Source organism: Coptis chinensis, chromosome 7, assembly GCF_015680905.1.
Source record: "Coptis chinensis isolate HL-2020 chromosome 7, ASM1568090v1, whole genome shotgun sequence".
Classification (NCBI taxonomy): Eukaryota; Viridiplantae; Streptophyta; class Magnoliopsida; order Ranunculales; family Ranunculaceae; genus Coptis; species Coptis chinensis.
In genome coordinates, this window is record NC_141462.1 from 48,623,106 (window position 1) to 48,648,804 (window position 25,699).

At 40.0% G+C, this 25,699-nt stretch overlaps 2 long non-coding RNA genes and 1 pseudogene across 2 annotated transcripts in view; 1 reads left to right on the forward strand and 2 right to left on the reverse strand.

The window, feature by feature from the left end:
• Positions 1 to 18,033: 18,033 nt before the first annotated feature.
• Positions 18,034 to 25,158, reverse strand: LOC147487782 (kinesin-like protein KIN-14C; annotated as a pseudogene).
• Positions 19,805 to 21,481, forward strand: LOC147487783 (uncharacterized). Its single transcript, XR_015201724.1, has 2 exons — positions 19,805 to 20,875; positions 21,229 to 21,481. It is a non-coding gene; the product is annotated as an uncharacterized LOC147487783 (long non-coding RNA).
• A 28-nt stretch (positions 25,159 to 25,186) lies between the features above and the next one.
• LOC147487784 (uncharacterized) overlaps positions 25,187 to 25,699 on the reverse strand; it is a 60,126-nt gene continuing 59,613 nt past the window's right edge. Inside the window, exon 3 of the long non-coding RNA XR_015202135.1 lies at positions 25,187 to 25,508. This is a non-coding gene — a long non-coding RNA (uncharacterized LOC147487784). The remainder of the gene's footprint in view (positions 25,509 to 25,699) is intronic.

Here is a 25,699-nt window from a genome sequence, read left to right on the forward strand (position 1 = left end):
CAAAGTAATGCAAATTGAGCTTTAGAAGCAAATGCAACAAATAAATAAGTAAAAAAAAAAATTTCAAATTAACCTTGAGAAAGAAAAACATACCTCAAATTTTAAAACACTCTTACACATAAGGTGTGCCTCGCATATCTGAGATGTATGCAAAGTAATAAGGTCTGGACATTAGAGAATGCGCAGAAGCCAAATTACGAGTAAGTAACAAGACCTGAGCTGAGCTGATGGAGTTTTGGGTAGCAGACTCAAGTTTCGAAATGATGGAGTTTCAAATTGACATAATGTTTGGCCTCCAACATGCAAAGAATGCTACATTACTGAAATCAATGAAAAAATAAAAATATGAGAATCAATACACTCAAAAGCAGAAAAAAGGCTGACCTGATGCCAAACTGTGTGACAAATATTGAAGTGAATAATATTTTGGAAGAGTGAAGACTTGAAGGATGACAAATTTGGATTGGGGGTTTCACAGTTCACACTAACAGATTAATGGATATTAATTAAGTGAAGACTTGTGTAAATCTGACTTAATTTTGATTCCTTATAGGGGTACACACTATAGCCAGTACATCTATTGACAATAGTGATCAGTAAATCTGAATAGCAACATATATAGAATGGTGGGTCTACTTGAACTGAAAACAGAATACCAAAAACCACATGTGAGCATTTGATCAAATATTTAATACACATAAACCCATTAGCTACAAAGGAGTATAGATAAAAATCAGAGAACAATGTATCAAAATACCCTTCCACTTAAAACACATACACACCCAATTATAATTGTATATTACATTTGATTATACTCAACTCAGGAACTATTGTTTGAATGGCCCAAATAGTATAACAATTTGTAATCGTGCCTGTTGCTAAAGGAGTAAACTTTGTGCAGCAAATCAACAAGAAATAGGAAATTACCTTCTGAATATGTTTTCCTCGCAGTATTTCTCGTGTCTTTCTTCTGAATAGTCGTCTTCAATTCGAGTTTGAGTGTTTTGAAAGAAGAAGTTACAAAAAATGAGAAAACAAAGAGGAGAGGATCGATAAGAAGCTATATGAAGATGGATGGGAGATCCAGGAACATAACAAATGAAGGAGATGAAATTAAACTGTAAGACGTATCGGGACATCGGGTTGATTATTCTTCAACATCTAGCCCTGATGAAGAGCATGAGTTCAATTACCACCGAAATTTGAAGCCCCACCCCGATATTCAAAGCTCAAATCACAATCGACTTTGATAGATACTGATAATTCAAACCCGTAATAGCAGGAAAGAGGGAGAGCTTTTTTTAACGAAGTGGAAGCGAAGATAGAGAAGAGAAAGCTTTGTCTTTTGAGTTTTGAATGAAGAAGATGAGAACTGTGAGAGAGTGGTCCGTTTAGACTTTAGATAAAGAAACTGATTTTCACGGCCTCCTTTCTATTTTTTTTTGGCAAAATAACTTCACTACCCTTGTAACAATGATGAGAAAATGAGAAATACCACCACTAGTAATTTCTGGTCTATACAAACAGTGACAAATTGTGGCCTGGGTCACTATGCACGTTCTTTAGAAAAATAACATTTGTGACTATTTCGAAAACGCATGTCATCAAAAACATTTTAAAACAGTCACAAAAATCTTTTTCTGCTTTTTGTGACCGTTTCAAACATAACAGTCACAAATAACATTTTAAAACAGTCACAAAAGCCATTTTTTGTACTAGTGAACGGTTGCAAAATGATCTGAACGCGTTGTGTTTCGCGTTTGTGTTTGAGCAGTAGTTTCTGTTTGTGCATCTCTCTCTCTCTCTCTCTCTCTCTCTCTCTCTCTCTCTCTCTCTCTCCTTTTGCAATTTGAGGTAACACAATTTGAACGAGAGAGGAAGACCACCACGGACATCTGTAGTGGACGGGGGTTTTCACCGCTCATGGGAATCCTAAGAGTCGCAGAAACCTGTAGAAGTTGTGGGGAGAGACCAAGAGAATAGCGGAATCCAATTTGAATGAGTTTAAAATTGTATTTTTTTTTTCGCGTATTTGACTATTTGGCATAAAGTCATAAACCACGGTAGAAAGTGGAAAATTTATATACCACTGTTTATGTTTAAGGTAGTGGGGATGTGGAGTACTCTCATGCTGAAAAAAAAAAACTAACCATGGTATATGGCCCAACTTATCCCACGGTTTTCATGTAACTGTGGCATATACTAGTAAACCAATGACCAAAGAAATTTCCGCCGTGGTATATAAGTATTTCCCACGGTTTTTGGAAGAACCGTGGTATAAACGTTCTTATTGACCGTGGTATATGTGTCATTCTGTAGTAGTGAAGAACCGATTGTTCTGCTTAGCAGTTCAATTCGGATTACGACGACTCGTCGCTAGTGGATTAAGTTGAGTTAAGATGGAATCAATCCCCCTCTAACTCCTTAACATCGAATCAACGTAGCATTCCCTTAGTATTCTGATAACCGACTAGTGCATTTCGTGGGTAGTTGCATCGTAGTCTAGTCCCCTTTTCGTAAAGCTCTCATTAGACTTAAGACTGATTTCTTAGACTTAGAAAACAATCCATGCTAGGGAACTAGGAGTGGAACGAACTTCCTACTCCACTTAGTGCAATTCGCATCGAGAGTAGAAGCTTTGATAATTGAGATTAAAAGTGATAAGTTTTAGTTTACTTACGTTTTGAATTCATCATTCATTTCGTAGGTAAACTATTCATTTTATGTTTCATTAAATGGCGCCGCTGCCATCTTAGTTGCACTTTAGCATTGTTTTCTTTGTAGAAGTAGTCATTTTTAAGTCCCATTAAACCCACCCACCCTTGGTTGTTTCATCTACCGGTTGCCCATTTCAGCTTTGACAAATTCCGCGAGAAAATACACGAGCGCCACGCTTCAAGGAGAGCCGACCCGCTAAGTTACTTGGAATTTCATCTACCACCGAATCGCCATACCTTCATACCAAGCGACCACCAAACAAACACCGTATTCGAATTTACACCGAAGCGACCAGCCAAGGAGAGGCATGCGCCACTTAGCTGATTTTTCCGAATTCGGCGGTTTTGATTCAACTTTGATCTTTCATATTTTTCAGTATTCTAACCTGCTCTATACACCTAACAAGCGTAAACAAGACGCTATTCATAAGCCGGCAAGGACGCAATCAGGTATTCCTTTCTTCCACACCTCGCATCTCCTGTTAGAGGTTTATACTAGTATATCAGAATTGTTTGGAGTGTTGCATGTTTAGTTAAGCTCGACTTAGTCTTGCATGAGATTAAGGTCTGGTCGAACAAAACACCTAACGTAAATACACAACAACAAAACAACAACAAGTCTATCTAGTATACCACACACTACACCTCTAGCTACTATTTCACACACACCACCTGATATAATGGGGGAAGAAAGAGAGACTCCTCTCTCGGACTTCTACAAAGCCTTGAGCGATAGCCCCAAATCTTGCATCGTTCTAGCAGACCTAGCGGGGGATTTCAGAATCCCTCCAAATATTTTTAATTTGTTACCCGTTTTTCATGGTTTAGACCATGAAAAACCTTATCAGCACATGCGTAGGATTGAACAAGTCCTAACAACATTCCACCATCCCTACGGTTGGTGCGGAACAAATTAAATTAAGGGTATTCCCTTTCACCTTAGCCGATAAAGGCGCCTTGGTTAACTGCCCAAGCACCTAATTACGTGGACTCGTGGGCTAAACTTGTTCAAATTGTTTATGGAACATTTTTACCCACCCCCTAAAGACGGATGAGATACTTTCCAAGATTCATTTCTTTTCAACAAAATCCTCATGAATCATTTTCAGAGGCTTGGAATCGTTTCACCGATCTGCTTATAGAGTGTCCACACCATAACCTAGCAAAAGACACGTTAGTTCGTGCCTTTTTCAAAGGACTTCAACATCACCATAAAGAAGTCCTTGACATAATGAATGGGGGTAGTTTCTTAAGTAAAGGAGCCTCGGAGGCTTATAAATTTTTAGACGACCAAACTAAGCGAAATAATAACTGGGGAGGTAGTGACGATTACTCCCGCTCCGCTAGTTCTACTAATACGATTAAGGCCGCCGGTATGTTTGAAATTAAACACGATTCCGAGCTTAAAACTCTAATCGAATCACTCACTAAAAAGGTAGAGGCCATTTCTGTACAACAAAAGCCTATCCCCGTCATGAATGTAAATTCAAATCCATGTAGTTTCTGTTGGAGTCCTGAGCATCCCGACTCCCACTGTCCTATAGCCTATGAACAGGTTTGTTCCATTAATAGTGAACCTAACGCTCCTTGGAGACAAAATCCCAACTTCGGGTTGGCTAAAATAACCAACACGCCACACCTCAAGGGGTACAATAATCAATATGTTAGGCCCACGCACAGCTTTAACCAAGCTCTACCACGACAAGGACAGGGTCAGGGTAATTTTAATAATTATAACAACCAAGTGCAACCTCGACAAGGTCAAGCACAAGGTCAAGGTAATTATAATAATTATAATGCTAATAGAGGTATCGTTCCGGTAAATAATAATTATCAAAATCCACCTATAAATAATTCACGTGAAATAGTTCCAATCACACCACCCGTGACTACTACACCCACACAACCGGATCGCCTTGACACCTTCATACAAGTGAGCCAAAAACTTTTCCAAACTATGGCTCAATCTAACCAAAAGCTTCTACAATCCGTTAATAATTTAACCCAACAGTTGGCTCAAGATAAAGCCCAAACCAAAGGTGTGTTGCCAAGTCACGCAATACATAATCCTAAAACAACAAACACAGCCTTTGAGGTAACGGATAATACTAGTAATGAATTTGAAAATGTAGGTGAGATAAATGCCATCACCACTCTCCGTTCTGGCAGAGTGGTTGATAACAAGGTAACTATGCCTATAGTTACCCCACCAAGAGTAACCCTACACCTACTATTTTACTAGATACCCAATAGAAACTCAAGAGCCTACCACCGTAGAGGTACCGGTTACAACACAACCTAAGAAACAGAAAGCCATGTTTAAACATCCGGTGATACCATTGCTAAATATAGACGAAACCACCGCTTTCCACAAAAATTAGCCATGTTAACTAGGGATACAAATTACGAGGAGATTAGGGGACGTTTTCAAGAATCTAACTATAAACCTTCCCTTCCTCGAAGCTATTAAAAAGCTACCACATCATGCTAAGTTTCTTAAGGAATTGTGTACTACTAGGCGTAAGACAAATATACCAAAAGACGCCTTTTAACGTAACAATTCCCAACCTTATCTGAAAATAATGGAATTGTTAAGTACAAGGACCCCGGTCGCCCCATCAGATGATGCACCTTAGGAGATTCCTATACGACGACACAAGTTATTAGACACGGGGGGCTAGTGTTAACTTACTCCCATTTTATTTGTATAGACAAATAGGTCTAGACAAGATGCAACCCACTAAAATGACGTTGCAATTAGTCGATCGGTCTATTAAGTATCCTAAGGGTGTAGTCGAAAATGTCTAAAAAGTTCGGGATTTCTACTATCCGGCTGATTTTGTAGTCCTCGATACGTAAGTCGCTAACGACTCTGTCCCGATCATTTTAGGGCGCCCTTTCCCCGGCAACCGCCAATGCGCTCATTAATTGCGTGATGGTTCAATGTCCATGTCTTTTGGCCATCTTGTTTGTTGAAGTTAATGTTTTAAAACAAGGACACAGCTACCCGATTAGCCTCTATGGATGGAGAGGTTAGCATGATCGAGAGCTTTGCTCGAGATTATTTCAACAACACGCTCCCCGATAGTCATATGCCCAAAATTCTTTCCTTTGGAAAGTCGGACTCAACATTTTCATTCCTACACTAGTCGATACACATATTATTGATGAGGGCGGGATAGATAACTTTTTCAAAGATGTAGAGGACTACCATAGTAATGTGGATATGACCAATCTAGATGAGGAATTACGATGAGTTTTTTCGAGTAGGTGACAATTCACCCTATCAAGAACTAACTTGCACAACATCCACCTCGATTCCCTCCTTCCACCCTTTCAAAGGAATCTCGAGTTTGCACTCGATCCTTTTGTTTCTCCCCGTGGCTTCATAATTTTTAAATCCTCCTAGCAAACAGATAATTCAGAAGGACAAACTATTTGACACCTTCATTTTCAGAATTGAGACAGTCCCTACACACACAATGAATGAGTTCGCTAAAAAACCATCCCTCATTGTGTACAAGCTGTCTTTCTAGAACTTATCCATATCTACCATATTCTCCACACCCATTCACTTTTCCACACTTATTTACTAGAACACCCACTCATTCAAAAATGAAAAATAAGGTGCATGATAGGTTACACAATAGGGTAATCCGACTTCGCTTTCATTTCACTAGGTTGAGTCATAGGGAAAATTGGTGTTTCATTGTGTTTGGATATGTTTTCTGTGATATTTATTTATGGAATGATCCACAACTATTTCGGTTGTTGATATATGATCAATTGCATGTTCATACATATGTTTTAGATAAAGTCTCGAGTATCTGACTATAAACGACTCAATTTATGTGTTTGGTGCACTTCCTTTCACTCTAATATATTGGTGAGTGCACCATTAAGGTAACCGGGCCCTCCCTATGGAGTGTGTGGCTGTAAGTACCGGATCCTAAGTCCACGGTTCACATAGTTCACGTTTTCCACTCTTGCATGTTTTTCTCGGATTTTTGAGTCATGTTTCTCTATGGTGTGAATTATGTCTTTATTGCTTATTGTTTTTCTTTCTAAAAATAAATAAAAAATAAAAAATAAAAATAAACATAGTAATCTAGGAAGTCTCGAATCGACTTTAAAAAGACCCATCGCTAAAACAAATTTTCTAAGCTTCGTTGTAAAAAAATTTGTTTGGGGGGTGTTAAATGTTTCCGTAATAAATGTTTTATGTCCCATTAGAGTTTCTTAGGCCGTTTTATTGTATTACGATTCGGATTGACATAATCTATTAATTTAGAGTTCATTCGTTAAGCATAACTTACGCCATGCACGCACTTCGAGGCATTTTCCACTATCTCGTATGTCATCCGAAGTCGGAATAGAGTGTTTTATGGATTATTGGATAGGAAATTCCCTCCTGATCATTTTCATATCTCATTCGCAAAAATCGGACCGGTAACGAACCGGCAATTTTGATTTGAAATTCGCGAAAAAAATCGAAAAAATCAAAAATTTCGATTTTGGGCTTGGGCCCAACCCGCGCCCACGACCAGCGCGCTCGCGCCCTTACATTCTCAGCAACAGTTCATCGTTTTTTTCCACTCCATTCCGCCATTAACAAAGCTCAAAACCCTAACAAAAATAAAAATTAAAAAGAAATACCATAAACTCACGCCAACCATCAAATTTCCAAGCCAAATCTCTTCTAAAACTAAAACCAAACCACCTCCACCAATTTAACCAAACAAAAACCACCAAAAATTCAAAATTTGGTGTTTTACGCCACCACACACCGCCACCACCACTGTTCTTTCAGTCGGTCAAGTTAAACCACCACTACCACACCCTTTACAAACCCCAAACCGTATTCAAACTTCAAATGGCTCAACGCCGAATTATACCGGAGCAAGTTTTCACTGCAGACCATTTCGCGCCGTTTTACGGTGACGAAATGGCTAGTAGAGACTGGAATAGTCTCTGGTACTCGACCGAAGCCTTCCACCCCGAAGACTTGGTCCGACGTTTCTACAACACCAGGGAGTTGGAGGGGAGTAGGATTTTTGTGATGGTAAGGAAGAAGAGAAGGGAGTTGACTACGGATTTGTTACGAGATTCTAGGCATTCCGCCTAGAATCCATCCGATGTCACTCTACAGAAACCCCAGTTTGACGGGTGGAGCCATTGATGGGCGTTCATCGTCATCAATGGGAGCTACAATACAAACTCCCATTGTGTTCGCCAGTATCCCCTCGGGACCAACCACCGGCTACTGACCCGGTGGATTGGTCGGAATATCCTAGGGAAGGACAAGGTCGGTGACATCGGTCCGACCTGCCTCCGCGTGTTATGGGTACTCCAGAGCGTATACGATTTCGTATCCCGGAGTTTTGTTGAGCATGATCGAGGGGGTCGGAAGGTCTTTGGCACCTCTTCCCGTGTTAATCACCAAGATCATCTTTGAAGATGAAAGCGCCCTCGGTGTCGAGAGGGATTTACATTACCCCGCACCGTAACACGCTGTATCTATAGGGAGTGTGTCCAACAAGTTTGGAGGAGGGCTGAGGATAGAGAAGAAGAAGAAGAGGATGGTGGGGCTGGGAATGAAGAGGAGGCTGGGGGACAGCAGGATGCCTCCGAGGATGAGGAAGACTTGACCTGCTTTGATGCATGCCCTCCGAGGTGTTGGTCGATCGACGGAACGCATGGGTGCTTTCATAGGGGCATCGCGTTCACTAAACACTATCTGCACAGACCTCCGGACTCGACAGGCGACTATTCATCACAACTTCGAGATCCGCACCCACAGAGAGGATGAGAGATGGGAGTAGGCGAGGGCTGAGATGGAAGCCCAGCGCCAGTTTAGAGTGGATATGCTTGCACGCTTCCCACCTCATCTGGACTTCGGGACAGGGGACTACTTAGGCATGAGGCATCGTCGACGAAGGACGACTGCTGCTGGACCTTCTGGAGCCTAGGAGCCACCACTAGAGAGTGTGCCCTCCGCCACCAGTGGCGAGCTGTTTAGAGAGTCTGAGGATTGATAGTGGTTGTTGTTTTATTTACTTTTGTTGTGTTATTTACTTTTGTTGTTTTATTTACTTTTGTTGTTTTTATTGTAATGTAATTTTTATTTCCGTAATTTGAATATTGTAGTGGTACTCCAAATGAAATTTTAATATAAGGGCTTATTTTCATTATGCATGGTTGTTTCATATTGACCCCACCTTCCCAACTTGTTTGGGGGTGGTTTTATCAATTCAAGCATGATTTTTGTATAACCCTCGTATTAGAATTAATTGTGGAGTCAAGGTGAAAATATGGTTGTTTAGGCAGAAATATGATCAAGTATCATTGTAGGATGAAATCTAGATTAAATAGGTACATTCTATCATAAAATCAACCTAAAAGATATTTTGGGTTTGAATTAGAATCCGGTTATGAGTTGTTTCCGTTTTTCGAAGTTTGGAAATTTTAGGATTCCTCGAAACCGCCGTAATTAGTTTTGGCAACTTTCCGATCCTTTTTAGCAACTTTAAACCTATATAAACTTGATACAAACTATTCTCACAACTCACACTACACCTAAACTCCATCACTCACCCTTCACACCCGCGATTCCCACGTTTCGACTTCATTTTTGCAAATCTGCAACTTCGGGCCAGCGCCAGCTTCCGATTAAGCGCTCCCGCTTCTACGCTTTGGCGAAAAATTTTGTCGAAGGCCCAGCGCTTCCATAGAAGCGCCGACTTCGCTAAAACACTGGAATTCCAAAATACTAAGCGCCCAGCGCCTACAAGTCAAAGCGCGACCATACTAGTTACTTTGGAATTCCAAAACACAAAAGAGCCGACTTCGCGCCTGGTTGAAGCGCTTCAGCGCCGACTTCCGTGGGACCAGAAATTTTCCAGTTTTTCGCGCGTAGTATCCGGATCTTTCGCAGCTATTCCAAAGCGTAATTTTGGGATGACATCTCCAACATTGATACCCGAACAGTCTTTCAAAGATTTGTTCCAAAGCACTACTTACGGTGCTTGCTTGGTTTCATGAGGTGATCACATCGTTCTGGTGGGAACCTCTTATGGTAAGACCGGCTGAACTTTATTCTCCAGCACTTGCATCTTATTTTTATAATAACTGCATTTTCTTTGAGAGACCGGACGGAGAACAAGTGTTCTCCATCAACATTGACGATGAACCAATGGAAATTACCGTGTTCTTGCTAGCATTTTTCTTGGACTTGCTATGCCCGCCGAGATACAAGACCCATGGTGCTATTGGGTCGATAATATCCATGTCTACACTTATGAGTCTTTGCACGAGGCTTATGGGGCAGGCATTTTCCGTGTGAGGACCAAAGGGGACTATAACGCGTTGCCACTTGGTAGCCCGTCCATGAACATAGGAACTGTTATGTTTTGGATTATGCTAAACATTTTAGGGAATGGCGTTTTCTTGATGAATGACGCCACTTGCAGCGTTTTCCTTGCTTTAGCCAATGGACGCCAGTTCTATGACCTTCCCAGAACTTTGATGTCTAGTTTAGCACGAGCCCATACCATGAGGCATAAGTACCTTCTTATGCCTGTTCTAGTTTCACGTATTATGCTATGTTTCTTTCCTGTTTTTTGTACACGTTTCACGGATTGGATTAGGGTAGACACGGTGCGACCCACCAATAGTATTATTCGATCTTTCCGTCGCAATGACTTGGCAAGGGTGGCGGATACAACCTCACCGGTTGCACCCTACACCCCATCGCACCAAGTGGCACTTAATAGATTAGCAACCATAGATGATAAATGGCGTGAAGCTCGGCAAATTATCATAGCATGGCAAGATCGCTGAAGGAACCTCACTTCTTTATAGAAGTGGAGGATGACGAAGATGACGAATAACAATGGAGTGGAGGTAAGTTTTAGTTTCATTGAGTGTCCGCTTATGTCCCAAGCAATTTCATTCTTTTAACCCCATAATGGGTAGAACTTCATTATAGAGTTGAGTCAGTTTTTATTTCCTATATTAGCACGTTCTAACTTTGTTTTGCAGATGTTCCCCGAATTTCCACGGCGCTTCAATGGTATTTTTACTACCCTCTTTATTTAAATGCTTTGAGGACAAAGCATGCTTTTGTTTTGGGGGGCATAGAAACACGTGTAATTAAGACATCCGCTAGGATATAAATATATATAATATGCATTTGTTTTCTAGTTAAAATTTCAAAAATTTAAAAATATAAATAAATAAGTCCATGCTATACACTTAGGAATATTGGTATTGTTTTCTTTCTCTATGCTCTTAACAATCTAGAAGTCTCACATAGCTTTTGCATCAGAATAATTGTTAGAAACTTAGGTTAATATGTAGGTAATAATCTTTTCATCTATCTATAAATATATTACCTGAGTATCTATGATTGTTAGCAGTAAGTTTCTGAAATCTAGGCTAGAGTACTTATTCTACAAATCCTGTGAGAATATAGCCTAAAGCCTTATATGAGCGAAACATTTGAGAAATGACACAAAGGAGAAGTAAAATCCGATAGAAAATCACACGTCCACTTGCTTGATCACTAAACCATATCCTAAGCGAGAATTTAGGCCCTTTTTGGATCGATATAGCTAGAAATTCTGACCTAAGTATATTTTTCGCTAGTCGCCCCACAGAGCCTTTCATTAGCCCTTCCATAAACCACAATTCCTTTACCCTGTTACAAAAACAAAACAAAAAAAAAATAATAAATAAAACAAACCAACCTACCCAATTTAGAATAAGTCTGAGAATAGAATGAATGAAGAAAGAAGAAGAGAAAAACCTATGTAAACAAAAATTAGTTAGTTGCTTCAGAAAATAAAGAAAAGAAGTTTCCATCCAAAGAAAAGAAAAATAAAAATAGAAATAAAATAAAAACTCCAAAAATAGAATAAAAGGGAGTCAAAAGCCAAAGAAAAGAAAAAGAAAAATATGGCTAAGGATGGAAACAAAGTGTAGAAGCAAAAGTAAATAACAAGGTTTCTTTAGTTACGTAATATGAAGACTCTATTATCTCAGACTTGTCCTTTTTTTGAATATCCATTTCCTTCCTTCTTAAACCATCTCCTAATCCCCTTGACACCTAATAAAGACCTCTAGCTCAATTAGGAATAGGTTAGTGTGATAGTAAGTGGCAGATGTGTTTGATCGACTCCGGCTTCCTTGTTGTCATTGAGATTGTAAGGTAAAGTGTGCCCACTGCACACTGGAGTAGCGAAACTTGAGTGGAAAAATCAGAGTGTTGTTTCTTGACTATTATTGTGAGAACCTACTTAAGGACGCTATTCCGAGTTCTCAGAAACAAACCTGCTAAACATTTGATAGTACTACTCATTGTATATATGTTTATTGTAGATGATTGATTATTATGCATATATTAGCTTAGGTTTTTGACTTGGTTATTCTTGTTCATAGCTAGTGAGACGTATAGATAATTTGGAGCATGAATAAGGAAACAATAGTTTTATTTTCTTAGTCGTTGTAGTATAGATGAAGTTTGTGAGTACCTTCATTTGGAAAACTCTCCACGAGGCTATAACTCGTCCACTAGGGAATTCCTAGTGGTTTAAGGCCTTGTTGCATATGGTCAATGCAATCGCTCTCAACAAAAACGAGAGTAGTTAGAACTCCATTTTTGGTCACTTATTCTAATTTCTCATCTTTGCTTGAGGACAAGCAAAATGTTTGTTTGGGGTGGTTTGATAAGAGCCCAAAACTGTAGTTTTAACCCCTTAATAATCATACCGTTAGACCAATTATGTGAATAATAAGTAAGAGTTAACACCGATTCGCGTTTTATGCATTTCAGGCTTCAAAGTCCATTATGTGCATAAATGTACCACTTTAGCGAGATAAAGGAGCAAAAGTCAGCAGAACTTCCGAAAGCCGTATCTTTGGACTCAGACCTCGGAATTGGGCCTACCTTATGTCAAAACGACCGGCTCGGAAAGAGCTTTGCAATGGTCCAAGCCTTGACCCAATCAGAGGAGCAGAAGTGGACGAAAAGTCTTTGGAAGCCAACTGCAGCTGAAGAGGCCTTTTGATTTGAAAAGAATTGGGTTTTGGGCCTGATTCTCTGGCCCAAAACATGGCTCCAAGCCCATGCACGATTTTTTGGATCTGGATGTATAAAAACAAAAGCTTGACTCAGTGTTAAGGGCAGTTAATGGCAGTTAGGTTAGGTAGATAGCTTAGAATAGAAAGTAGCCATTAGAATAGCTTCTAGATCTAGATTTAATTGTTTTATTTAATTAGTTTCAAATCCTTGTTTAGATAAAACCTTTGAATCTTTGTTCTTCATTTCATTAGACAAATAAATAGTTATTATTATTCAATTTCGTTTTTGTCATTTACAATTTATTAGATCTAATTTCAATTCTTGTTATCATTCAATTCTTAGTTATTAATTAGATTCCATTATTGTTTCATTAAGTAAATTTCAATGCTTTATATTATGTTTAGTTTAAATTTAAATGGAAATGATTATGAATGATTCAAGGCTAAACCTCCATTAGAGGGGTTGAGAAACCTTGATGAAAGCTTGATTCCAATTATCGGAGATTGTCGTAGTTTCCTTTCCACTCTAGAAACGTTTAGTTCACCATGAGAATGGGTTTAATCGTTCACATGCTAATTATTAATTGGTAGAAATGCCATGTGTAGTTAGGGATTAGGAAGAACCGATTGTTCTCGCTTAGCAGTTCAATTCGATTACTGACGACTTCGTCGCTAGTGGATTAAGTTGAGTTAAGGTGGAATCAATCCCCTCTAACTCCTTAACATCGAATCAACGTAACATTCCCTTTAGTATACGATAACCGACTAGTGCATTTTAGGTGGGTAGTTGCATCGTAGTCTAGTCCCCTTTTTGTAAAGCTCTCATTGACTTTAAGTAGAGTATTGAGACTAGAAAACAAGCATACGGAAGGACTAAGAGTGGAACGAATCACTCTACTCCACTATATCTCATAGGATTGAGAGTATAAAATATCTTTGATAAATAAGCAACAAAATAGTTGTTAGTTTACTTACGTTGTGAATTCATCACTCATTTCGTAGGTAGACTAAACATTTTACACATTTATCAGTATGTCACCCTACCGCTTAATTTTTGGTAAACCTTGCCATTTGCCTGTTAAGTAGGGGACCAAATCTCTCAACTTGCCTGTTCGTATGTCACCCTACTACAGACCAATTCCAGCCAGTTTACGGTATAGAGATGTGTGCTAGAGGGTGGGATAGAATGTGATACTCTACTGATGAGTATTACCATGAGGATTTGGTTTTGAGAATTTATCATAATAAGAGGATAACTCCTTGAGGGAGGCTATTTGTGGATTTAGACGGAGTTCAAATGGATGTGACGCACAATTTGCTAGCATCCATCATTGGGATACCCGCGAAACAAGTCATCCTGACCTTACAGAGATCCCAGTTTGATGGAGTGTATTAGTTGATGCTAGAGAAGCTGCTCGAGGGTCGATACAATAGTCGTTCTCATTGCGCGTGCCAGCAGTTACTTAGGATTAACCAGTTGGTTCTGATGCAGTGGCTAGGCAAGAACCTCTGTATCACCTCAAAGTTGAGTGACATTAGCTTTTCATTCCTGCACGTCCTTTGGGTTTTGCAGAACATGAGGTATAGTTTTTGCCTCATTGATTTTCTATGTGAAGAGTTTATGGTTGTAGGCCTAACCACTGCACCCTTACCTATTTTAGTAACTAAGATTATATTATCTTGGGGTTACGTGCCTGAGTCACCTACGACTCATATTAAGCTTCACTCGAATGCCAAGGCGTATAGTAAATGTGTCCAAAGGCATTGGTCACTGCCTGAAGAGAGGGCTGATGGTATAGATCAAGATGAAGAAAATTAATATCCTGCATGTTTTCCTGAGAATGTTATGGATCATGCTTCTTATGATTTTGGACATTTTTCACTACTCCATAGTAGGATGCGTATGCTTTATGATCACCAATGAACCCTAACTGAGCTATGTGACTCGATACAGAAGCGACAGGGTTCCATTCAATGTCATCACCAAACCTTAGAGCAGAACATTAGGACCCTGGATGATAACCAGGTAGACATGCTTAATTATCTAGAGAATATGGAACATTTGCGACAGCAACGTCAGGATGTGCAGGCAGCTTTTGATGAGTAGTATTTGATTGTGGTGGTAAGGGTTTTGTTCTTCATCTTAGATTCTTTGTTTAGAGGATGGTTTTTGATGGATGAAACACTAAACTTTGTAACTCTTCTCTCCTACTTTCTTATGGTTTTTTGGAATTACTCTCAATCTTAACTATTGGTTGACTTGTAGAGGGATGAAAAGATGTAATGGAAACTTGTATTGAAAAGATGTAATGGAAACTTGTATTAAAAAGATGTAGAACTTGGTTTATACTAAAGCTTGAAGAACATGAAAATAGAAAATAAGTAAATAACAATTTAAATTAAAAACATTTAAGCTACTCCTAATGACCAAAGATTAGATCTAGGATAAAGATATTTCTCTACAACTTTGGTTTATATAGGACACCATTTACAATTATACCTTTCCTTCTTGAAACAAACTCATGGGCTTTTGACCTAAGCCCACACACTAGAACTCTTGAAATTGGCTTTAGGTCCCTAGGTCAATAGCTTTCAGTCTTCAGTCCTTGACTTTGACAGTTGACTTGACTTTTGACTTTGACTTTTAACTTTAACTTTCCGGCACGGTTGCTCCTAAGCTAGAATCTTCCCAAGCAGCGTAAATATCCATTCTTTTTGTGCCAAAATGTACGTATTAGGAATATGTGTCCTAAATGGCCTGTATCTTGCAAATGGTAGCAAAAGCTATAAGTTGTATGTTCATTAAGCATAAGAACGACATATTTGAAGCATTGGAAAGGTAATAAAATGCACATTTGGGGACTGATAAACTTTTCAGGCTGAGGTGTTGAGATATTTGCCCAAGCCTGGAGGTTCGTCTTCTTCTTCTGACTCTAGATGTGAGCGTCATCGTCATCGTCGTTCTAATGGTTCTGGATCATCATCTTCTCAGGGATAGATCATTTCTTCTTGATTTTTTGTGATGCATTTGATTAAGATTTATTTTTGTTTTGTAATAACTATTTAATTTTCGTACTTATTTTAATTTCAGTAACTTAGTTTAATTATTTGTTAATTGCATTTTCTTTAGTTAAGTAGTTAGTATTTGTTTATGTGATTCCTATACTATGCACGCATTGTTAAATTTAATGCATGATTAATCATATATTCTTTACCATATAGTTTCTGTTGCATATCAGCATGTTTAGTTATTTTATTGAATATTTCATGACCCCCCCCCCCCCCTCAACTTGTTTGGGGGTGATATTGTGCACGTATGAAATTGCATGCCTTAATCACATTTTTATAAGTTTTGGACCAAAATATAAAAACTCTTGGGCCTTGTTTAATTCAATTGGGATCCACAATCACTACACCGTAACAACGTATTTGTAATAGATATACATCCCCTACAAAAAATATTAGTAACGGTTATCTTGCATTGACACAAAAGCGTGACAAATATTAGTAACAGATATCTATTACACTTATTATCCATTACAAAAATTACTAACGGTTATAAAGTGTCAATGAAATTAATTTTAGTAATGGATACGTAACCGTTAGAATTTATTAGTAACAGTTACCAAATTTGTTTATCCTCAGTCAGTAACGGATATAAGCGTCACTTTGATTTTCTGTTTCTAACGGTTTTGTATCCGTTACTAATAAATTTTCATTGTATAAAAAAAAAATTATGTTGCTAGTAACCGTTACTAAAGAATTTTTATTATATAAAAAAAAAAATGGTTTCTCTAGCCCTTTTATATGTGGGCCACCTGACAAGTACATAACTCCAATACACAATTAATAAGCTTTCGATCAAACCAATATTGTTTTCGAGTACATTAGGAGGAAAAGCATACCAAGCACACTTGGAGACTCAATTCTTCTGGGAATCTTCATAAATAGTGAAAGAATATCAAAAGATAGCAGTATGAAGGGGTGTAAAAAAGAATAACAATAGGATTAAATCATTTTTTGAAGCTACCGAACTGTTGTTGTTGGCCAAGGCTTGAGAAGAATTCCTCTCCACCTCCAACCTCGGCAGAAAATTCCGAAATGGATCTACCGAGGCCCGATCCACTTCCCATGGCTCTGCCCATGTGAGTTGTAGGAGGTCCCTTTTCCTTCTCACCGGATCCATCAGTGATTCCACCAACAACTCCAATATGTGCTAAATTCATCTTCTTGGCTGCAGTCCCAACACAAACCCAGGCAATCAAAGAAACAAAATACAAGTTAGAGATATTTACAACTTTCATACTTCAACAATGTGATGCTAAATTCATGAATCATTAGACAAACACCACGCTCAAAACATCACACCCAGATGGACAGTGACTTTTCATGGTGTATTTGTGTCTCGAGTAATAAGGAGTTACATGTTTCAAAAAGGATGTATATCCCAAGTTGTGAGATTTGTTAACACTCCAAACTAGAAAGGTCCCGAGCTTACTCATTGGCCTACCAAGTACGTTAAAAGGAGCTATGATCACTAGTGAATTAAGACATTACATCTATGGTGATGGAACATTTTCAAAATATGCAGATAATACAGTCTATTAAGGTGCAGTATTTCCGTAAGTTGTGTCCAAAGTTGCATGTACTACAAGTGAACACCGTATTAACCTGCCTCGAGATTTCAAGTACAAGAATTTAGTTGATCAAGCATGCAAAAGCTTTAGAAAATGTTATATAGAAGAGTGTCATCTCTTTCCCTCAGAATCAATGCCCAATGGGATATACATAAATGAGGTGTTTTACAATCGAAATCAAATTAATCGCAAATGATATATCACAACATGGAAATAGTCAAATTAACAAAGAAGAAGACTAATCAGTCAATCCAAGCCTCTACCCATAAAAAAAATAAAAAATAAAAAATAAAAATTGGGGCCATTTCTCTCCAGGGTGCAAATTGAGAGACTTTTACTCCAAGAAGAGTGACATGGGTCCCTAGGTGGATGCCTGAAAGCCTAACTAGCGTAGTTGTGGTTCACTTGGCCATATACATACATTATGATGTTCCCAGAATACATTATATTTATGACTGATAAGATTCTTTGGTCCTTTTTCTGGATATCTTAAAAATAGAAAGTAAATCAGAGCTAACTTTGTTCATTTTCATTTATATCAAGCAGATAAATTCATCTCGAGGGTTTTATTCTATCATCCCATGTTCCCTCAAAAGGAAGCTATGTTCTCAGGAGCGAGGTGCTAGGTTTCCCATGTCCCGCTCAAGCGACGCTTTTGCGACAATCAGCAAAATTGTTTAGTTTTAACTAAAATATGCCGCCTTTGACAGCATAGCATCTGCCGTTACTGGCCTTGTGGGTTGTATGCCCCTTCTTTTAAGTCCAACTTATGATAACTATATAAATTATTTCTCCAAGCAATTTCCAAATTAATTCAATCTCGTGGTCATACTGGCAATAAAACATAAAATACAAAAGTACAAGGGGATTCCAACTTGTATGAAATAATTACCTGGAGAAGATATTTGAGCTTTGAGTTTCTAAAGGGAATATGGTCCTCTTTCTTTGCTAGGGAAAATATAACATCACTCAACGACGACAAACTTTTGTTTATAGCCTGGTTATAGTTGTTTTAATAGAATTTAGATTTTGTATCTGTATCAGCCTAATTTATGACCATCAAGATGACATGTCTTTGGGACCGAGACAGCGTAAGGTAGGAGAAAGAGGGAGCACGTGATCCAGTCCACGAATCATGGAAGGGGAGCAGAATCTGGGGGAGCATAGGGACCAGTGTGGTTGCAGTGACCCAAAGGGAAGCAGAATAGTGAAGGGGCATACGGGATTACGATAGCAAAGCCGCGATATATCAAGAGATAGTTGGACAATTAGTGAAAGGGGACTAGAAAAGAAGATCGTGGGATAAGAGAGCGGTTAGAGAAGGAGATGTGGTTAGAAGATATATAAAAGATGAGAAAAAAGGAAAAGGAGGAGAGGACACAGCTTGATCCTCCCTGAACGAGGTACGTAGGCAACCCAATGGGTTCAGCTGATCCATGAAAACCACGAGTATTTATCGTCGTCAAGGGAGTAGAGACGTGTAAGATAAGAGGGTATGAACAGGGTCCATACAAATGGCGCCGTCTGTGGGGAATCGTATGAGTGATTGTTGGTTTAAAAATCGGTGGTTTAACTGTCGGGATGTATGGGCGAAGTGTGTGTTGATTGAACTGGATTTGGAGAAGGAGATTTGATTGTTTAGAGATGGATGTTTGGCTGTTGGCGGTAGAGCCGAGTCTTTGTCGAAGCGTGGAGAGGGCGTTAATGGCGTCGCCGACCTGATCTTGTTGGTTTGAACTATTGTTGTTATGATTTTTACTTTGTTTGATTTGAGGTGGGTTATCGATGTTTGAATGGGTCTTTGGAAAGGGTAAGATTGAAGCTTGGATAAAATTCGTTGTTAATGGCTTCGATAATTCTAGATCTAGTTTGGATGAAGATGGTTGATTAAATGATTTGAGGTTTTTGTGCTAATTAAAGTTGTAGGGGTTTTGGTTGTGAGTATTTTCGGTTAGGTTTGAAGTTTAGTGGTGGCCGAACACGAGCTAGAAACTTGGAGGAGGAGAACTTTGGTAAGGGAGGAAGACGACTTGGTGGTTTGGTTGGGCTTGGGCTTGGGCACAGGGCGAATCCAATGGGTTTGTTTACTTTGGGTCGGGCTATAAACTTTGGGCTTAAGGTTGTTTTGGTTGGTTGGTTGGGCTGAAATCTATTTTTGTTTGGGCCAGTTTTTATTGTTATTTTGGGCGGTCCACATAAATTAGAATGGGTCAAGGCGTTATTGAGATTCCTCTTAAAGCTTTATACACCGAGACATCCAACTGGACCAAGTGATATAGCTTCATTGCCAAGGAGCATGAAGTCGTTGCAATGCTCCATACTAGCAATGACACCACCGCCTTTGAAATGGTTTTTTACTGAGGCGCAGTTAGGGCCTTATAATAAGCCTTAGCAAGCTCTACACGCCACCATAGTCTTCACACAACATCTCAAGTAAATGAATGACATCAACCTTGACTCCATCAATCCCGACAGCTTCAAGATGTGAGTGGAGCCCTTCATACAAATGGTGAACCTTATCTGGTGGGACCAATCCAATGCCATTACTCACAATCTGGTCTACGACCATATCTTCCATAGTCATTTTCAATCCAGGGGATAACTTTGGTGCTATGACCCTTGAATTCGGCATCCTCGACCATGATCTTGCTTTGATGTCCTTAAGGGCGTACCTATCGTACCTGTTGGCTGAGAACCAGTCTTTGCTAGTACTTGAGGTTGGGAGAGAGCTGTTTGAGATGGTGTTGATGGCTGAGAGGCCGCTCGAGCTGTCCTGTTTGGTGAGGGAGTCTTAGACTCACTTATATGCGTAGCCTGAGGTCGAGAAGGGACTTGTTTGCTGGGGATGGTATTCGAGATGCTATCCGGGTTGGAGATGGAGGCCAGTTTGAGGTGGTGGGCTGAGTTGTTTGCTGTTGGGTAGGAGGTCATGGGGCAATTGGTGCTGGGTTAGTGAACCAGGGAAGACGGAAAAGGCGGAAGGACTGCCTTCCTGATTGATCTGCCATGGCTAGTCAAGAAAGTTATTCAAGATATGTCGCCAGCCAAAATGGAGATGAAGGGGGCTCTGGGGAGGTTTTACGAGCTAGGGGTGAGGCTGCGCATAGTGGACATGGGGCCTGAGAGGTTTGTTGGGGCTGTGGGGTAGTGAGAGATGGCGATGTGGTATACTGAAATGAAGCTCCAAAGGTGCTACTACCAAAAAATAATATCGTAGGTGTTTGATGAAGTGTGTGGGCTGGTGGAGTAGTGTGCGGACTTAGGGAGTGTGGGTGATAGCGCAGTGTGGGAATTGGGGGTATAGTGTGGACGGTGGTAACATGATAGGTGTACCACCTCGGGTTTGTGCGGGGCTGCTAAAAGGGGGTGAACAATGATGCCGAGTATTGCCAGAAAGGTGACGAGTCTAACAAAGGGGAGCATATCACCACACCGCGGCAGGTAACTCGTTTCTTTTACCGTCATGTACATAATGGACGGACGAGTGGTGACTCGACCGTCAACCATAGTTACACTGGGGGCAAGCAAGCCGTGTCCCCGTCTTTGGTAGAGATGTGTGTGGGGACAGATTGGGATTGTCCCCAGACTTCGTGGTATTCCGTGAACCTACTCGCTCTGGGAGGTCGCGGACCATGAATGAGAAACGTGGTTATACACCTCAGGGTAAGACGGATGGTACATTATTTAGAGCACATGTTCGCCATTATATTTGTATGCAAATACTTATGCTGAATTAATGTTCTTGGTTAAAACTCATGTGTTATTTGTGCAACACTCGAATGTGAAAGTTTCAGGTTACAGAGAAATAGAAAGATTCGCGGAACAGAGTTGAGATTGAGCTGGTGTTGAGAGATGGATCCATCTTACCTCGTTTACTACCTTATTTGCATACACTATATTGTCGTAAAAAAGTTTACTGTCTCCATTAAATGTGTATTGCATGATATAACATTGACTAAGACCAGAGTCGAGCCCCGTACTAGCTATACAGGGAACCTCAGAGTCTTTGTTTAGTTTTTCAATTAAAAAAGAGGAAGCTTGTTTTTACATATTGCTAAGTGAGCCGAGGAATGATAGTTTGTGTTGAATGTTGTATCAATGAAATAGAGAGCATACTTCTTCAAATTGTTTCATGAGTATTGGGCTATGAACGAAAATAACTTGGGGGCAAACTGAGCTGCCCCCATCAGCTTCCAACCACCAAAGACAGCGGGGGGGATGAGCCCTTCGCGGACTAGATTGCCAAATCAAACTTGGGGGCAAATTGAGCTGCCTCTAAGCCAGAGAGCGGGGGGATGAGCCCTTCGTGGACCGCAGTGTCCGAATCAAGCTTGGGGCAAATTGAGCTGCCTCTAAGCCAGAGAGCGGGGGGGATGAGCCCTTCGTGGACCGCAGTGTCCGAATCAAGCTTGGGGCAAATTGAGCTGCCTCTAAGCCAGAGAGCGGGGGGGATGAGCCCTTCGTGGACCGCAGATGTCCGAATCAAGCTTGGGGCAAATTGAGCTCTAAGCTCTAAGCCGAGAGCGGGGATGAGCCCCGTGGACCGCAGTGTCCGAATCAAGCTTGGGGCAAATTGAGCTGCCTCTAAGCCAGAGAGCGGGGGGGATGAGCCCTTCGTGGACCGCAGATGTCCGAATCAAGCTTGGGGCAAAATGAGCTGCCTATTAGCCAGAGAGCGGAGGGGATGAGCCCTTCGTGGACCGCAGTGTCCGAATCAAGCTTGGGGCAAAATGAGCTGCCTATAAGCCAGAGCGCGGGGGGGATGAGCCCTTCGCGAACTCGATGTCCGAATCAAACTTGGGGGCAACCCTAACAAGCTTCACAGCTGATCAAAGAAAGCGGGGGGGATGAGCCCTTCGCGGACTAGTTATCCGAATCAATCTTGGGGGCAACCCCAACAAACTTCACAGCTGATCAAAGAAAGCAGGGGGATGAGCCCTTCGCGGACTGTATGTATAAATCAACTTATGCAGTGAGTTCTTTGAAAGAGAATTGATGGCGGGGATGAGACACATCACGGAAATAGTAGTGAGTTATGTGAAGGAGAGTTGATGGCTGGGACGAGACACATCACGGACATAGTAGTGAGTTATGTGAAGGAGAGTTGATGGCTGGGTTGGGACACATCGCGGACATGCTAGTGAGTTCAATGAAGGAGAGCAGGGGCAAGTAACGGTAATGCGAGAGTAAACCGAGTCACTGTTGATGACACCGCCTAGTTCAAGGCCGTGGAAAAACAAACTGGGGGCAAGCTATCTGAATATATTCCGTGCTATCTGAGTGGAGCAGGTGGGAGGAGCCATCCGTGGACCCTCTTGTCCAAAACAAGCGTTGGTCGGACACTCCCTTAAACTTGTAGGGGCAAAAAACTTCAAGAGATGAGCTGAGAAAATATCAATATGAGCCAGAACGATATAAATGGAGACATATTCAAACTATTAGATCATTTGAGATGGCACAGAGCTAGTGTTAGAGGAGTACACAAAATTATGAGATCACGTCATGATACTGCGAAGGTTTGGAATCCAAATACGTATACAGGGGACGCCAAGGTCTTCTCGGGTCCACCGTCTTCGTCGACGGACCCAAGAGGGGGCATCTGTATCAGCCTAATTTATGACCATCAAGATGACATGTCTTTGGGACCGAGACAGCGTAAGGTAGGAGAAAGAGGGAGCACGTGATCCAGTCCACGAATCATGGAAGGGGAGCAGAATCTGGGGGAGCATAGGGACCAGTGTGGTTTCAGTGACCCAAAGGGAAGCAGAATAGTGAAGGGGCATACGGGAGTACGATAGCAAAGCCGCGATATATCAAGAGATAGTTGGACAATTAGTGAAAGGGGACTAGAAAAGAAGATCGTGGGATAAGAGAGCGGTTAGAGAAGGAGATGTGGTTAGAAGATATATAAAAGATGAGAAAAAAGGAAAAGGAGGAGAGGACACAGCTTGATCCTCCCTGAACGAGGTACGTAGGCAACCCAATGGGTTCAGCTGATCCATGAAAACCACGAGTATTTATCGTCGTCAAGGGAGTAGAGACGTGTAAGATAAGAGGGTATGAACAGGGTCCATACAGTATCCACTAAAAAACAAAACAACAAACCTAAAACTCAAGGAAAAATTGAGAATCCATACCTGAGTTTCTTTTAGGCGGTCTCCAGTGGACCCACTCTTTGATAGACGCTCACTACTGGCAAGGTCAATAAGATTTAAAATGTCATGTACTTGTTGTTCGGTGCTCTATCAGACAAGAGTACGTTTTGTTACTACATAAACTATTTGAAATTTAAAAATGCCCAATAAAAAAAACCTATACCTCAATAACACCATAAATTCGTAATGTGAGGACAAAATGGCTTCTAGAGGACTGTTCATTCATTTGGGTTTTCCTGGCAGACTTGAAATACAAATACATAATTTGTTTTACAAATATTTTTCTGGTCTTATACAGATGACTTAACCAACCTTATTAGAATAAGAAGGTTGCGCTTTTGAACAAGATAGATGCCAAGACAAATATAACATTTTCATTTGAAGAAATTTTCATCTATCATAAAATGCAAGAAAATACCTGCTTTGTGCAGCTTGGTGGAGAAGAAAGGAAACCTCTTTCAAATTGCAGGCATCTACCACGGTCAAATCAGAAATATGTGTATTTCCATTCACGTCATGTTTGATTGTATATTGCCTACCGGCTGTGCTATTGTCCACACTACCAGCTCCATTTGTTGATAACAAATCACGAATTGTTTCATTATATATTTCCAACATTGAGGCCTAAGAAAATTTAGGCAAGACATTTCGATTAGTTAAAAGAGTAATACACAGTAAGACTTTAAACTTGAAGAGTGGAAATGTAACCTGCATTTTGTACTTCCAACCCTAGGATACAAGAGATTGACTACATTGAAATATCTGAAAAAAAAATAGACAAATGTTAATCACCTCAAAATGAACATTTATATAAGCTCAGAACACTCTTTGATAGCAAAGAATGAATCCAAACAAGGTGTAAAGCATACATAAAGTAATCATTGTTCACATAGATAAGACCAAGTAACAAAGCATGTACTCTCCTTATAACCATCCAGGGCACTCTGAACAAGCTGTGAGATTTCTACAAAAACATCTTGCAGTGAAGACTCGTGTGTAAAGACTTAATCAAAAGTAAACTGGTGTTTTTGCCCTACAGACAATAAAATATGACATGTTCATACAGAGTTTCAATCACGATAAGACCCCATTCAATAAACATACAGTGTAGTCAAAATGCAGTAAGACCAGATTTGTCTATACCTAAATTACCATTTTGTAACAAGTCTATGCCCCGACCTAGAGACTCCGTTGATGTAGGATAACAAATAACTGAGGCTTCTGCACTAGCACCATCATCAGGCAACATGGGTTGCACTCTGCAGAAGTCGCGAATGTTACCTTTAAGCTCCTGCAGTTTGAAGCAAGGTTATCACTATATGAAACAAAGAAAATTAAAGAAGTGTTGAGGGGAAAAACTACCAATATAGTGTTGTGTAGTTTCTTGGCACCTAGTATCTATGAATTAGAGAAACAAGTGACCCACAAAAATTATGCATCAGAACAAATATTGACCTCATCATTGTTTAGTTCATGGAAGTGAGAAGAATGAGCCTTTGGAACAATCCATAACTCAAAAGGAAACGAAAAAGCAAACAGAGCAATCGAGAAAAAAATGCCTGGATTCATTGTTCAAATATACAAAACTCGTAGTCCAAGTTTGTGATATAGAACACAAAATGAAATAAAAATTCCTAACAAGTGGCATCATCGTTGAAAACAACTAAATTTAGATATATATGATTTTTATGACTCTCTTTGTGATAGTATGTGAGTATCCATGTCGTGAAATATGGACTCATATCATTATTCTCTTTAGCAAAGTAAACAAGCAATTGACAAAAACTGCTACCAACAACATTGAGTTATAGGTGAACATACTTATGAACAAAGCTTGAGCCCCTTTTCCAGGCATTGCCTAATGCTTGCCATGCTCCTGATGCAATGTTTTCCACAAAAGTATCAAGAACCTTTAAACCCTACACATGACAAAAGAAAATGACATACATGAGAAACAATGAAAATTTGTATAAAAAAATAATAGGGAGAGGCTCTTTGAAAATGTAATGCTTGCCTGTCCAAGAAGAGAATCCTAACTAGCTTTTTCAAATTTATCAAGGGTGGACTTTCGTAGTTCATCATCATCATCAGATTGTTTTGCTTCTTCTTC